The following is a 16,756-nucleotide window of genomic DNA, read 5'->3' on the forward strand; positions in this document are numbered from 1 at the left end:
TGCCTTGTGGTCTGAGAAGATACAAGGTAAAATTTCAATTCTTTTGATTCTGTTGAGGTTTGTTTTGTGTCCTAGGATGTGATCAATTTTGGGGAATGTTTCATGGGGCGATGAGAAGAATGTGTATTCTTCATCTTTGGGATGGAGTGTTCTAATGCGTCTATCAAGCACAGTTGTTCTAGGGTCTCATTTGAGTCCCATATATCTTTGTTTAATTTTTGTTTAGAGGATCTGTCTAGCTCTGTAAGAGGAGTGTTAAAGTCCTCTGTTATTATGGTGTTATAGGATATCGTATTGTGCAGACTGAGTAAGATCTGTTTCAAGAATCTGGGAGCATTTAAATTGGGTGCATAAATATTTAGAATTGAAACATCTTCTTGTTGTATTTTTCTCTTGACCAGTATAAAGTGACCATCTTTGTGTTTTTTGACTTTAGTTGCTTTAAATCCACATGTATCTGAAAATAAAATTGCAACTCCTCTTTTCTTCTGAATTCTGTTTGCCTGAAAAATTGTCCTCCAACCTTTAACTCTGAGTTTTAATTTGTCTTTGGAAGCTAGGTGTGTTTCCTACAGACAGGAAATAGATGGCTTGTGTTTTTTAATCCTATCAGCCAATCTGTGCCCCTTCAGTGGGGAATTCAAGCCATTAACTTTTATTGAGATAATTGATAAATGTGGTAGTGTTCCATCATCTTATTTTGTGAGAGTTTTAGTTTTCTTAGTTTTATCTTTTGCATCATTGCAGAAGTTAGGTTCTGTCCTTTAATTGCTGAGTTCTTACTTTGCTGTTGATCCATTGTGATGTTCAGTGTGTAGAACAGGTTGAAGTATTTCCTGTAGAGCTGGTCTTGTTGTGGTGAATTTCCTCAATGTTTTCATATCAGTAAATGATTTTATTTACCCATCAATTTTAAAGCTTCGCCTGGCAGGATATAGAATTCTGGGCTGGAAATAGAGGTTAAAGGTGGATGACCATTGTTTCCTTGCTTAAAAAGTTTCATTAGAGAAGTCTGTGGTCACCCTGATGGACTTGCCCCTGTAGGTCAACTGGCATTTACTCCTGGCAGCTTGAAGAATCTTTTCTTTTGTCTTGACTTTGGACAGGTTCATCACAATATGTCTTGGAGAAGCTCAGTTAGAGTTGAGGCAACCTGGGATCCAATATCCCTCTGAAAGGAGTGTGTCAGAATCTTTGGTGATATTTGGGAAATTTTCATTTATAATATTCTCTAGTATGACTTCCATTCCCCTGAGGCATTCTTCTTCCCCTTCTGGTATACCTGTAACTTATATGTTGGAACACTTCATAAAGTCCCATAATTCTGTCACTGAACATTCTGCTTTCTCTCTCTTCTTTTCTGCCTCTTTAACTATCTGGGTTATCTCAAGAGCTTTGTCCTCTACCTCTGAGATTCTTTCTTCTGCATGGTCTAATCTGTTGTTAATGCTTTCTATTGCATCTTTAAGTTCCCTAATTGACTGCTTCAGTTCCTTTAGCTTTGCTGTATCCTTTCTATATTCTTCATATCATTCATCTCTTATTTGATTCTATTTTTGGAATTTATTTTGGATATTTTCCACTTTATCAGCAGTTTCCTTCATTGTTTCCATCATTTCCTTCATTGTTTTCATAGTCTGTATTCTAATTCCCTTTTTGTCATTTCTAACATTTCTTTGTAGGTGGAATCCTCTGAAGTAGCTACCTCATGGTCCCTTGGGGGGTGGAGGGGGTTTTCTCTGGACTGGTTTTTCATGTTGCCAGGATTTTTTTCTGCTAATTCTTCCTCATGAGTGTTTTTTATTACCTGTTTCCTTGCCCTAATTTTCCTTTCACTTCCTCTTGCTTTTTAAGTTACTGTGCCTCTGGCCTAAGGTTTCGATGAGTCCTTTTGGTACAGGACCAGAAGGATGAGAACGTTGAAAAGCAAGAAGGGGAAAAGGATAAAAAGAAAAGAAAAGAAAAGAAAAAAGAGAAAGGAGAGGGGGTTGGTAAAATGGAATATTGACAAAAAGAAGAAAGGCACAGAAAGAGGGAGACAGGAACAATATAGGCGTACAGTAGGGTACTTTGACACCACCTTAAAAACCCCCAACCTCTGGGAGTGGCTGTCCACTTCCCTTGAGGTCAGCAGCTCTTTGCTAGCCTGTTCAGACACAGTACCCCACCTTCACCAAGTAGAGAGGAAAGACAAAAATGCTATAAATCAAACCAAAACAAGCAAACAGAAAAATTTTGGGGATAAAGTTGGAGGAAAAACCAAATAATAAGGGTAGAAACACTAGCAAAAATGAAGGTATAATTGTTAAAGAAGGCAACAATGGAAAATTATATTGAAATTAGAAAAATGAAGAAAGAAAATAAAGAAAAAAAGAAAAATCTAGAGGGAAAATGTTGAAATTTAAAAAAGAATAACAAAAACAAAAACAAAGCAGTATATAGATCTTGCTGAATATTTTCTGGGCAACAGGTGATCTTCTGGGGGTATGAGATGTTAATCACAATGCTGATACAGCTATATAAGATGGAGACTAGAAGCCTTTGCCGATTTCTCAAACCTTGCAGGGTGGAGAGCCTAAATCTCTCCTCAGCCCACTTAAAAGGCAGTTTAAACTGCTAACCTTGGCTAAGCAGAAGCTTTCCCAGGAAGCCCTTGTCACTGGGATCACTCTTGAAGTGGCTGTCCACTTACCCAGTGTGCCCAAACCGGTCTCACTCTACTCCCCTGAGGGCCAAGGCTGAAAGGTGTCTCAGTCCCTGCCTTTAGGCTGCTCAGTCACTAGATTATTCACCTGCCAGATCCTCACTCTTTGACCCTGTGGGCAGAGCTTGCAGTTCTCCCACAATGGCTCCGGGTGGCCCACAGCTGAACACTATTAGCTCCATCTGGCTCAGTAGTTCAGTCTGGGGCTCTAGACAATGCTTAAAGTCCTCTGCATTCTTGCCCAAGTTCTCCCAAGGTAGTTGAACTGAGTGCCAAGTCCAAGAAAAACAAAATAGCTCACAGGTAAGGCCTTACCAGTTTGCAATCTCACTGCTGCTGTACTTACAGCTGCCAACAGGATTAGACTGAATGAACACATGCACCACTTGCCAGTTCTCCACTGCTTTTGTCCTCCTCATGGGGTCCAGAAGTTTCTCGCTGATTCCCTGTGTTCCCAAAGGGATGTTTCTGGGAAGATCCCACCAGCCAGAGATGCCTGGAGTCTTCTCTCCCCAGTCCCACCATGCCCAGTTGCAAGGAAGCTGTTACTCGGCTGCCATCTTGCTCCTCCCTCTCCCCTCCTATTTTGAATTGACTGAAGGAGAAGCCTGTGGCAGAATGATTGATTTCTTCACATACTATTCTTGTCCCATAATTATACATATTCTGGTAACATTAAGTGAAAACTGACAGTATCTATTAAAACATGATTTTTTTCCATAGCTGGTAATCAATGGCCAGGCTGTTGATGCATTAACATGCTACTTATCAAACTTTGTCTCTCAACAATGAGAAATCAATCATGACCCTTATAGGTGGGGTCCAGGAAAGGGTACTTTCACCCTGCAAAGAGGTCAAGGATCCTGTTCCAAATGCTAGATGGATCCTGCTAATATATCACTTTAAGAGGGCAGATTACCCAGGGAAAGCAGTGAAGAGAAAAAGAGTGTGAATTCTAAGATCTCACCAGATTTTTCTGTTCTCTTCTGTCATGCCATGAAAACTTGCATTAGAGAAATTTCTTTTTTCAAAATTGCAAAGGATATTGAAATATCTCTTCTTGAAACAGAAACTTGGAAGCCCTTATTTCTGGAATAAAGATGTTGGAGATTAAACTAGAATCAGCATTTGACTTTATTTTAAATAATCCCTCCTTTCCCAACAGCCTTCCCTCATATGTCAGATCCACATACTGTTTTGAAGATGAAAGGATAAGGAAAGGAATCTTCAAAGAAAGAAGAAAGGAAGGAAGGAAGGAAGGAAGGAAGGAAGGAAGGAAGGAAGGAAGGAAGGAAGGAAGGAAGGGAGAGAGAGAAGGTTCCTCAAGCTGAGAACCAGTCCTTATTGTCAACATCTCCAAGGACTGTTAAAAGCTCCCAGGGGCCACCAGGGCTGCCTGGAGGGTAATTGTGCGTGCCCTTTCATCAGCTGGCAATTACAGAAGTACCTGCCTATTTTTCTGCTTTAAGAATGGTCACATCAGCCAATCCTTTCCTGTTTTCCATGATCCCATAATAAAGACCATTGTTGACAAAGGCATGAAACATACTGTGCCCTCCTTCCCGTTTTCTGTTTCCAACTCAGAATGGGTACTGATGGATTGGTCCTCTGGCATTCCTAAATGCTAGCTAACAGGGCTGGGGGAAGGGGTGCAGAGTAGGGAGATGGGAGGGCCTTTTAGCTGCAGAAGACTCTAATTCTTCTACAGCAAAAGTTCCAGGCTTGACTTTCTCTCATTAACTTTGGAGCCTGCATGGGTTTTAGGGAATTCCTGATCCCCTGAGATCATATTGAAAACTGCGCGTGTGTGCCTAGGTGCGTTTGTGGCGAAGAGGTTTCCCACCTATCTAAAGATCTGTTAGAAAAAGAACCACTGCTTCATAGAAGGGTTTCTTAGCTTAAGAAACAATTCAAACTTAACCTTAAAGTAATAGTTAATATGAAAGTTAATGTGGGCTGGATTTTATAAGAACATTTTATTCACATCTAATTCTTAGGTATCTGGTTTTTGGAGAATAAATACAGAAAGAAAGATTGCTTTAAATGTTCAAGATAACAAATTCTTAAAGTGACTACACATGTGAACAAAGGTGAGTCACTTCAGCAGGTATTTATTGAATGGTAGCCATATTGGGCATACAAAACTTGGTAAGTCACTGTCCCTGACCTTGAGGAGCTTACTTTCTTTAATGGAATGGAATATGCCGATAACAAAGTCACCAACAAGAAGTCTAAACCAGCTTCAGTCTATAATATCAATTGAACTTGGGAGAAATTGAATAATTGGGGAGACCATTTGGTTTGCTTTAGAAATAATGAGGTTATAAATTCGTACGGTGGCAAAGAAAATGAAGAGAATGGATATGAAGGATGTGGATAAATTATGTGGTCTGAAAATAGATTTGTTTCATTGATATATTCCTTTGTTAATTCGTCTACAAGTCCCTCACTTGTTTGAGGGACTCAGCAAAAGAAGAAATAAAGCAGAGTTTCGTCCCTCACAAAGCTCTCCGACCAGCCCTGAGTAGCTCCTTTAATCTCACAACTCAAAAGTCAGTCCCCACACCCTAAAAAATGTTACAACCTCCATCCAGAGCCATTCATGTCGTGTCCTTTCAACTTCTGCTTCCTGCCCTGTTCCCAAAACTCCAGGTTTTGATGACAACTCGTTTTCTTTCTTTTTAAACATATATTTCAAGTATAAATTATTGGATTACATTGTTTGCGTTTGTTAAGTAAAGTTCAAGTTGTTGTTGAGCCCTTCACCCAGGGTGTGGCTGTATACCCTTACATTGTGCACATTAGGTGAGAGCTCACCAATTCCCCTCCTTCCTTCCCTCCCTCTTCTCCCTTTTTTTTCTCATGTGGGGGTGTAGTTATTTATCTATTGGTCTCATATTAGTATTGGATACATTGGATATTTGCTTTTTCATTTTTGTAATACTTTCCTAAGAAGAATGTTCTTCAACTCCATCTAGGTAAATACAAAAGTACATTCTCCATCTTTTTTTAATGGCTGAATGGTATTCCATGGTATACACGTAGTCACTACCTTCTTGGTGTCTGTGGTTTCACCTCACTCCTTCGACAGTACAGTACTCCAGCTTCCATCTCTGGCTTCAGTTCTTGGATTCATTTCCTGCTTCCTGTTTTAGGTTAAGCTGACTTTAGATGCTTTAGGTAAAGGCTCACCTAGCCTAGCCAACCCTGTGGTCTTGGTAACTTGGCACAAGCCTCCCTGGCTCTCTCCTTTCCCCACTAATGTGCCTGCACCCAGACATTCAGAATCCAGCCTTAGGACATACAGATCTACACTAAGGAAGACACGGTGTTGTCATGCTATTCTTATGGGCTGAGTAATGTGCTCTTGGTGACCAGTTCAACGGGGCTCAACATTAACAGAACTACTCTTCTGAAGGAGCAACCATTGGTTCAAGCAGAAAAGAATTCATAAGGATGATTAAATGACCAACTCGGAACTTCAAAGAATTAGAGCAGGAAGGGGCTTTAGAGATAATCAAATTCAATCTTGTTATTTTTTACTGAGAAGCTTAAAGACCCATAGGGAGTTTTTGACACATTCCTCCCTGCCCAGTGCATTTTTCCAAACAGTGAGCTGCTACACAACAGTTCAATTAAAATGGAAAGAAAAGATGTGTGTCACTTTGTTTTTAAAATTGTCAGGACTGACTGTGTCGTGAACATATTCCTTATGTGATCTGTCAGCATCCCAGACACTGACATGCTTCCTTAAGGATTCCAGAGGGAATAGCAAGGCCAAGAAGAAAGATGGATTTGAGAAGAGGTAAAACAGGCAAGATACATCTGGGTTATGCCAACATGTCACTTACCAAGCAGGCCAGGTGATGACGAGTTTACACAAGGATCTTGAAAAACTGAAGTCCAAATCCACACTGGGGAGAGTATCTAAGAGTCTAAATCCTCACTCCTCAAATTCCAGTCAAGGATCAGCAACATGAAAGCACCTGGGAGCCCTATGTAAATGCAGCTTCCCAGGCCCCACATGCATTCTAACAGGATCCTCTAGCAAATTATATGCACACTAAAGTTTGAGAGGCAAGCAAAGAATTGCTTATTTTGTTTTTTTTTTCCCTTCCAGGCTTAAATTACATTTGATGCTAGACAACAGAAATTTAAAACTAGGACAAATGAAATTTGCATGTGTGCATGGATAGGGGTGTATAAGAAAGACCAGTAGAGAGAGTTAAAGCAAGATCACAGTAAGAGTTTTACTTCTCCAGTCTACTATACACCTTAAACAACCATTTTCCTCTGAGCTTTAATTAATTGTTTGGCATTATTGCCCTGCATTGAGAAGGCCCTCTGTTTGCAATTAGGTGGTTCTGACAGCTGGGGCAGGAAAGTTACCTGTTCCCAAGAGTATATTTCTCACATCTGAGATGTGAACCCATTTTTAAAGAACACATAGCATATTTTACTTCCTGATAAAATTTCTGGCCATGTTCAAATCTTTTTTTTTTTAAGTCCTTTTAAAGAATAAATACAAAAGTGGGGTGTCGAACAAATAAATAAAAGTGGGAAGCCAGCTGCCATCATTTAGGCTGTATTTTACATGAGCAGCTCACACATTTCTAGATTTGGGGTAGGCAACGGAGATAAGAGTTCCTGGATGTCCACGGATGTCCATCTGTAAACCCGAGCAGCTTAAAGCTCCTAAATCCCAATTAGGCTGCTCCAACCAACTGAAATGCCACAAATGCAACCTAGTGGCTTTTCCCATGGGAAGTCATAGAAGTGGAAAATATTTCAAGCAATTTGGGCATGCTTGCATAACCCTTTTGTGGAAATTCCTGCACTAACAATTTGCAATTAAAGTGAAAGTGAGTAAAAATAGAATGACTTCTCGTTTCCACAATGCCTGTGTTTTGTAGACTCTCGTGTATGAATGTGCTTTACATAGAACCCATACATAACGATGAAGAAACTAAAAATCATCTGTATGCCTAGCAGTACCAAGTACGCATCAGGGAGTGGCTTGCTGCTGTAGCATTAATGGTGATCTTTGGCTAGGACAGAGGACATGGTTGCATAAAACATAAGCAAATCAACAGCAAAGTGGGAACAGAGAAAACCGCTCTCAGTCTGAATTATAATTGTAAATTCATATTATCTGTAACAAATGTGATTTCCCAGCCAGCCTAAAAGCCCATACTTTCGGGTCATTCCCCAATTTAGCATTAACTGTTTGATATCCGGGATTAGGAATTATTTTTTATCAACCTAATGAAAGTTTTCTTAGAAAAGTCACTCTGCAAGATAGGAAAATAGCAAGAAAATATATGTATTTCTGTACTTCATGCTGTGAGCTATCTGTGCTATTTCCTTCTCTTAGCTTGGATAAATAAATGTTCAATGCTAACTGGAAAAAGTTTTGAGAATCTCTGCTTATGCCATATGATGTAATTCTTTCAAACATTTCTGAAATATTATCAGATGGCTATAGATTTCCTCCAACATTTTATAAACTCTGTAATTATTGTACAGAGCGTTTATGTCATTTGACGACTAAAAATATCCACCGGAAGAAATTTTCTGTGATAGCATCACCTACATATGCTAAACAATTCAAGCAGAATTGGGTTACTTGGCAGAAGAAAGAGCCTGTGAGTGAAAATGATCAGTTAATGAACTGAAATTGCAAATGAAACACAGGCCACAAACCACTCAGCCTGGGTCCAGGGGACGTTCAGCAAGGGGAGAGCATGAAGGAACAAATTGGAGCCCAATTGTGAAGGGCACAGAATGCCCACTGATGATTTTGGCAAAGGATGCTTGCCGAAGGCAAGGGGGGCGATGTGAATTCTCCATTTTATAAAGAGATCTCTGGCTCCAGTGTGAGGGTAGCCAAAAGGGAGACCAGTCTGCCTGGAGAAAGCGTTGCGAGCCTTGGAACCAAGTGTAGTAAAATGATGAGAAAAAATAAAATCGATGAAATGATGGGAAAGAAGAGAAAATAGAGATGAGTGGAATGGGCCTGGGGCAGAGGGTCTGGGGGTGGCTGATGTAAGTGAATTTTCTGCTGTGAGGGCAGACAGGTGGGTGGAGGTCCCATTCTCCAAGAGGACGCAGAAGGAACGAAGGGACAAGATGCTGTCGGACATGTGACAGGCAGTTAGAAATGTGGGGCTGGGGCTGGGGAGGGTCTGGACTAGTATCACAGCAACTTGGAAGTTACTAGCACGCAGGTACTGGCTAAAGTTTGTTAAAGTGCATGAGAAAGCAGTAAAAAAGGACAGAGGAGCTGTGGGGTAGCAGGCCTCAGAAGAGGCAGCTCAAGGAAGGAGTTTGGGGGAAGATCCTTCATGACAATAGGAGAGTTTGTTTTGTTTTGCTTTTTGTTTTAGAAACAGAGTCTCACTCTGTCACCCTGGGTAGAGTGCTGTGGTGTCATAGCTCACAGCAATCTCAACTCCTGGGTTCAAGTGATGCTCATGCCTCAGCCTCCTGAGTAGCTGGGACTACAGGCACTTGCCACAACACTGGCTAGTTTTTCTGTTTTTTGTGTTTTTTTTCTTTTATCAAATCATAGCTGTGGACATTAATGCAATCATGGGGCACCATGCATTGGTTTTATATACAATTTGAAATATTTTCTTTCTTTTTTTTTTTTTTTACTGTTAAATCATAGCTGTGTACATTAGTGCAATCAAGGGGTACAATGTGCTGGTTTCATATACAATCTGAAATATTCTCATCAAACTGTTCAACGTAGCCTTCATGGCATTTTCTTAGTTATTGTATGTAGACATTTGTATTCTGAATTTAGTAGGTTTCACATATACCCTTGTAAGATGCACCATAGGTGTTAGTTTTTCTGTTTTTAGTAGAGATAAGGTCTCACGCTGGCTCAGGCTGGTCTTGAACCCCTGAGCGCAAGCAAGCCAACCACCTCAGCTTCTCAGGGTGCTCGGAGTATAGGCATGAGCCAGCCACGGCGCTCAGCCAACAGGAGAGATTTTAAGAACCAGTCTGCAGACTGAAGCGTGGCAGAGAGACGTAAAATGGGCTTCAAAGAATGGACTTGGACCTTCGAGAGGGCAAGTTAGGTTCTAAGGATCAAGTCAGTAAGTCGTGACCAGAGCTGAGGTTTGAGACAGTATGTATTACGAAGCTGAACGCACATGTATAAGGGGGGCCCACTTACTCAGACAGAACAGAAACTGTGGCTCAGCTGACGGATTCCAATTGTGTGGGAGAGGAAGGGTGCACAGTACAGAGGGAGCCGGCTCCTTAGACACATTTGTGCACAATGGCTCAGCCTCAGTTGTATAAACAGTCGACAGGGGGAGAGCTGGGATGGACAGCAGACTGGTGTGAGGTGTTGTCGTCAGTTTTTTTGAAGTCAGAAAAAGTTAGTTCCAACAAGAGCCCCTGTTTCTTAAGTGCTTTTTCAGTGGCTTCACATCCACTGTCTCATTTGTGCATCAGAACGACTTTGCAAGGTACAGTTTAAAAGTAAGGAAACTGTGGCTCAAAGAGCCCAAATCTGGCAAAGTGTCATAGCAGAAATTGAACCCACAATTGTGGGACCTCAGAGCCCTTGTTCTTTCCTCCATGACATTCTGTACTGTGTCTGAGGCATCTGTCCTTGGGCAGCAGGTCTTCACCACAGGCTCCAGGGCCAGGGACAGAGTCAAGCCTGAGATTGGCAAGGACACAGGGCTCCCGGTCCCCGGTCCCCAGCCCCGGCAGGGAAGAGTTGGTCTTCCCAGGGAGAGCATGGCATGGGAAAGGGGGACGGGTCAGAACTGAAGAGAAGAAGCCTGGTCTTCTGGACCTCACCAGACTAAGAGATGAGGGCCCCCGGGCTGGCCAAGAGCACTGACAGAGCGGGGAACAGGTCGGGGGAGTCATCACAAGGTGGTATGTTTATTTTGGCATGGAGGAAATTAAGCATGCACCTAAATCAGAGACTTGCCAGTGAAGAGAGAGGAGATGAGTGAGAAATCAAGGATCAAGGCCCCAGGGGATGGATTAGCTCTGGAAAGAGTGAAGCAGGAAGCTTCCTCTAAGACAGGAAGAAGGGGTGGATGGGGAAAGGCCTTGTTAATTTTGATGATGGAGAAGAAGAAAGTTGAAAAAAATTTAGACCAAACAGCCTCCATTGTCTTTCAAAGAGGATGTATTTTTCTGCAAGGTAGGTGGTGAGACATGGAAGATTAAAGAAAATTGCAGACTAGAGCATTGGGGAATGCAAAAACAAGTTGTCTGATAAGAGAACACCACACTGAGGGCCCGGGGAAGTGGAAATGCAGCCACTGGAAGTGGGTTGGGTAGATCAAGCCCAGTCTCTCCCTCCTCACGGTGACTTAGGAGGAACACCAGGAGGTAGGCAGAGCATTAAGGGAGAGCAAATATGCAGTAAAGACTAAGCTGCTATTACGCAAATCATGGCATCAGAATCACTCCATTAATTATACAGATGATGAAACAGACTCAGAGCAGTTAGGGATATTTCCCAAGGTCACAGCAGCAGCACCTGGATGGACTTGAACTCAGATCCCACGGCCTCAATCCCACCCCTCCATCCAGCTATGCACCCCTCTGCATACTGCACCATTGAGGTACATGAGATTGGAAATGCAAGTGGTAAGGTATTCTTGTTCTGAGTCACAGAAAAAACAGAATTTTACCTGTTTTCTACCCTCACGTGGCAGCACTTGAATGGCTTCCTTTCTGGTGTGGTGTCAAATAATCCAGAGGAAAAAAATTCCTCATGACAGCAGAGTGAAATTAAAAGGGTCAAAGAAGACAGTAGAAGAGGAGAGGAGGATTGCCTTCAGAGGCAGTACCGGCCCAGGGCCTTCAAAGATTAAAACTTTACAATTTCAAGAAAGCACTCACTCAGAAAAGCTGCATGGTGCTGGGTGGGTTTAGCTTGGAGAAGACACAGCTTAGAAAGCTTCAGTGCTGTCTACAATTTTCGACAGGTCATCTTGTGGAAGAAGGGCTCGATCTGTGTGCAAGACCTAAAGAAATCATTAGAAGCATGGCTCGGCACCTGTAGCTCAGCGGCTAGGGCTCCAGCTGGCGGGTTCAAACCCAACCCGGGCCTGCCAAACAACAATGACAATTACAACAAAATAGCTGGGTGTCGTGGTGAGTGCCTGTAGTCCCAGCTACTTGGGAGACTAAGGCAAGAGAATCACTTAAGCCCAAGGTTGCTGTGAGCTGTGACGCTACGGCACTCTACTGAGGGCAACATAGTGAGACTCTGTCTCAAAAAAAGAAATCATTAGAAGCAAATTAGGTAAGTAACAAGAACTTGAGTTCAAGGTAAGGAAGTCAACTAGTCTAGCATGAGTAGAATGATTCAAAGACTTTCTGAGTAGTGAGTTCCCTGTCACTGAAGTATTTCAAGTACAGGCTGGACAATAACTTGGCAGGATCATTGTAGCCTCTCAAAAGGGCAATTTGCCTGATCAGGTTCTCTCAATTTGTGAATAAAAGACAGCCAGGGGTGGAGTGGTGAAGTTCTTACAAGGGGTCTGTAAATTGTTGCTTTGGAATGAAAAAGACATCTGGCAAGTATATATACTATTCCTTTTCAAATTATGTAAACGCTATTATCATTAATGAAGTACAAATCAATTATGAATGTCACTGAATTTATAAAAGTCTTTTGCCATTTTGCATTTTCTCAAGGCACACACATTTAAAATGCAACCTCCTGTGGAAGTTCTTGAAGGCTTTTTTTTTTAAGGTTGAAAGGGATTCTCATGATTAAAAAGGTTAGGAACCACCTCCCTAAAGCATTTTCAAGACTTCTCCGATGCAAAGATTAGGATTTCATGACTCCTAGGAGCTCTGGGGGCCATAATTGGTTTAGGGGGGGAAAAAATCCACCCAAGCCCCAGCAGTTGGTGTACACACAGCTCTTGGCACATTAGCAGAGTGCACACATAAAAAGACATTGAAATGCCACACCCAAAACGGAGTAACCAGCTGTTGCTCATCAAAGGAATGTGTTTAGAGACCCGTCATTTCCTTGTTCCATAAGCTGACACATTCTGTTTGTTGCTCCAAACAGCAAGGGTATATTTTTGCCGCTGTATGCATTTAAGCAGTCGTGCAATGTTCATCGTTTCCAAATATCTTGCTACTCCCCTTTCTAAGTTTCTTTGCATCTTTAAATATCTGGGTCATATTCTTTGCAATTCATTTGCTAATGAAATGCTTTCTGTGTAGAAAGAAGTGCTCCTATTTTCACCACCTTCACCATCACAAGCATTTATGAAATAGGGACATTTTGTTTCATCCAAGTAAATCAGAAAAGGGGAGTTTCTTCCCTCTTTGTTTACAAATGAGAGAGTTGAGATGAAATATGACTTTTAGTTCATAATTTTTTCCTTAAAAATTATAGTCTTCAATCTCCAAAAATATTTAGTGAAAGAAACTATGGGGGCTGCATCCAGGGAAAACTGAGGAGCAGGTTCAGTTCCTCTTCAGAGCTTCTCACCTCCTCCTTCAAGGCTGTTTCCTTGCAAGTCTGGGGTAGTTTCCCTCATGGGAACATATTTTCAATCATACCTGTGGGTGGGCCTGAGTTTTATAAAGACTGTGAAGCAGGCAGACTTGGACCCTCTACACAGAATGATTTAAGAGTCCTAAATAGGAATCCTTATTTACCTTTTTTATCCAGGTGCAATAAGAGCTGAACTCTTTCCATTCAGAGTCTTATCCTAAATTCTTTCTCCTATCACAGATATTTCTGGAAGAACAACCCATCAAAACAAGTTTGTGACCAGCCTGGGCAACATAACAAGATCCTGTCTCTGCAAAATATATTTTTTAATTTAGCCAGGTTTGATGGCACTTGCCTGTAATCCCAGCTACTCAGGAGGCTGAGGCAGGAGAATCAAATGAATCCCCAAATTCTAGGTTACAGTGAGCTATTATTGGGCCACTGCTCTCCAGTATAGGTAACCAGTGATGCTCTGTCTCTAAAAACACTAATAAATCTTAAAAACATTCTGTTATATATTCAAATATATATTAAAAGACTTTCTCCTTCTAGTGAAATTAAAATTTTGTGTATTATAGTCCAGTAATTTTTTAGTGATGTAGGTCCTAGACACAGTGAAAAGAAGGCTTGACATATGGTTAAATATTTTCTATCCTGCTTGAGGCTGACATCTGGGGCTGGGAGGGACCAGGGCAGGCATTGTGCTCAAGAACTCTCGCATTCCTTATCGCACCGCCTAAAGTACAGGTAAACTAAGAAATATATATATATGTTAGCCTAATATCATAACAGCAGCCATCCAGCTTCTTAGTTCTATAAGAAGATAAGAAATGCAGAACTCCTAATAAATCTCGAAGACAGAATACTCTTCACACAGACAAGTGCATAGAAGCCAAATGAATCCTTCCTTAGGAATAGTCACTGAGAACTTTGGTATTTATAAAATGAATGAAGATTAAGAACAGTTAAAGCCAAGATTCCATGGCAAGTTTCAAAATATATCAAATAGGAATCACTTATAAATGGTGCCAAAGCAGGACCCAAAGCCTAAATTCCAGGAGGGTGAGTGAGTACTGTGCTTTCACGGGCCTCTTTATGAAGCAAAGTGTGTAAAGGTTGCCATAAAGGACAAACAAGTGAAATACTTTATACATTACAGTGTTTGGAATAAAAATTGGAATGAATGGGTTCCAGAGAGCAGAGTACTCAAATATGTGGAGACCAATCTGCAGAAACAGCGAGAACTTCAAAAAGTCAATCAGGAGCAGTCTGCAGAGGGGAAGATGAGAGGGGCCGCCCCAGGAAAGAAGACATCTGGTCTGCAACAGAAAAATGTTGAAGTGAAAACAAAGAAGAATAAGCAGAAAACACCCGGAAATGGAGATGGTGGCTGTACCAGTGAGACACCTCAACCTCCTCTGAATAAAAGGGCCCGGGTAGATCCTACTGTTGAAAATGAAGAAACATTCATGAACAGAGTTGAAGTTAAAGTAAAGATTCCTGAAGAGCTAAAACCTTGGCTTGTTGATGACTGGGACTTAATTACCAGGCAAAAACAGCTCTTTTATCTTCCTGCTAAGAAGAATGTGGATTCCATTCTGGAGGATTATGCAAATTACAAGAAATCTCGTGGAAACACAAATAATAAGGAGTATGCTGTTAATGAAGTTGTGGCAGGGATAAAAGAATACTTGAATGTAATGTTGGGCACTCAGCTCCTGTACAAATTTGAGAGACCGCAGTTTGCTGAAATTCTTGCAGATCACCCTGATGCACTCAGGTCCCAAGTATACGGAGCACCACATCTACTGAGATTATTTGTACGAATTGGAGCGATGTTGGCCTGTACACCTTTGGATGAGAAAAGCCTTGCTTTATTACTGAACTATCTTCATGATTTCCTAAAGTAGCTGGCAAAGAATTCTGCCATCTTGTTTGGTGCCAGCGATTATTAAGTGGCTCCTCCTGAGTACCATCGGAAAGCTGTGTGAGAGATGGTCTCACGCATATATGTTTGGATCTCTGTAAACACATTTTTGTTCTTAGTCTTGTACAAATGATGTACTTTGAAGATGTTAGTGTATAACAGAATTGATGTTTGTTTTTTGTTTGATTTTAAACAGAGAAAATAAAAGGGGTTATAGCTCCTTTTTTCTTTTCTTTTTTTCATTTCAAAGTTGCTACCAGTGTACTCAGTGATGGATAACAGAAAGACAAGTTGTAGAGTGTTTTATTGCCTAGTTGACAAAGCTGCTTTTGAATGCTGGTGGTTCTATTCCTTTTACACTACGCACTTTTATAATATGTGTTAATGCTATATGACAAAATGCTCTGATTCCTAGTGCCAAAGGTTCAATTCAGTGTATATAACTGCACACAGTCATCCATTTGTGCTCCTTTTTTTTTTTTTTTAATGGTGCTTAAAGTAAAGAGCTCATCCTTTGCAAGTCATCCGTGTTGTTCCTTAGGCATTTGATCTTTGCTCAAATTGTTGAAGAATGGTGGCTTGTTTCATGGTTTTTGTATTTGTGTCTAATGCACGTTTTAACATGATAGACGCAATGCATTGTGTGGCTAGTTTTCTGGAAAAGTCAATCTTTTAAGAATTGTTTTTCAGATCTTCAATAAATTTTTTCTTTAAATTTCAAAAAAAGATATATTAAATACACAAAGTTTAACGCTGAGAACTGTTTTATCATGTCAAAGCATCATTATAAAGAGGAGCTCAAGGAATTAAAGACTGAACAAGCGCTGCCATCTGTTCAAAGTCCTTACTGGGTTCCTTAAAGAGACTGTCTTACCAGGCCATGCAGGAAGGGGAAATTCTGCTGTGCCAAGGTCTCCATGGTACATGGGTCCACTAGGAGGAGTGGCCAGTGTGATGAGACCAGAGAAGGACCAGAGAACCAAGGTGCTTGGTCCTATGGCACTGCACTGCATTTCTGGAAGTTTTTTCCTCATGAAAGCTCAGAGTTGGCTCTGAGTAAGGGAAACCGAATCTTCTCTGATAAATTCAGCAGTCTTGGTGGAGGATTTAGGGCGATGACACCATCAAACATGCCTCAACGACTGTTGTTGACAACCAAATGACCTTTTTACTTTAAGACAGCTTCCCATGTTCTTAGAAGAAGTTTTGGGTAATATCTTTCACTTTTCATAACCAGAAATTTCTAGACCTTCCGAGATCCCTTTCAGGAATTTCACGTATCTCCCATACTTTTTAAAAATCACAATTTCTGCCTGGAGAGGTATTATTAAAAAAAAAAAAGAGGTAAATAATATTCTGTTTTTCAGTTAAATGGGCACTTGAGGTATAAAAATAATTGGGTGGCTAATCTATTATTCATTTCCAAACTTGCCTCCCTTGCCCCCATTGGTAGGGGGTGAGTGGGAGTAGTCATGTGACATAGTTTTGCCTAATGTCATGCCAACAGGCAGAAGTTGGCTGGAGATTTCTGGGAAATGCTGGTTCTCCTAGCTAAACCAATGAATAAGAGGCTGTCCTTAAGCTCCTTCTTTCTGACTTAAATACAAACTTAACATCT

General features: G+C 41.1%; 1 pseudogene across 1 annotated transcript; it reads left to right on the forward strand.

Annotated features, from left to right (window-relative positions):
- Nucleotides 1–14,233: 14,233 nt before the first annotated feature.
- Nucleotides 14,234–15,864, forward strand: LOC128566927 (mortality factor 4-like protein 1; annotated as a pseudogene). The gene has a single exon (XR_008374663.1). The product of XR_008374663.1 is annotated as a mortality factor 4-like protein 1 (transcript).
- Nucleotides 15,865–16,756: the final 892 nt, after the last annotated feature.

The sequence above is a fragment of the Nycticebus coucang genome, chromosome 15 (assembly GCF_027406575.1).
Source record: "Nycticebus coucang isolate mNycCou1 chromosome 15, mNycCou1.pri, whole genome shotgun sequence".
Lineage (NCBI taxonomy): Eukaryota > Metazoa > Chordata > Mammalia > Primates > Lorisidae > Nycticebus > Nycticebus coucang.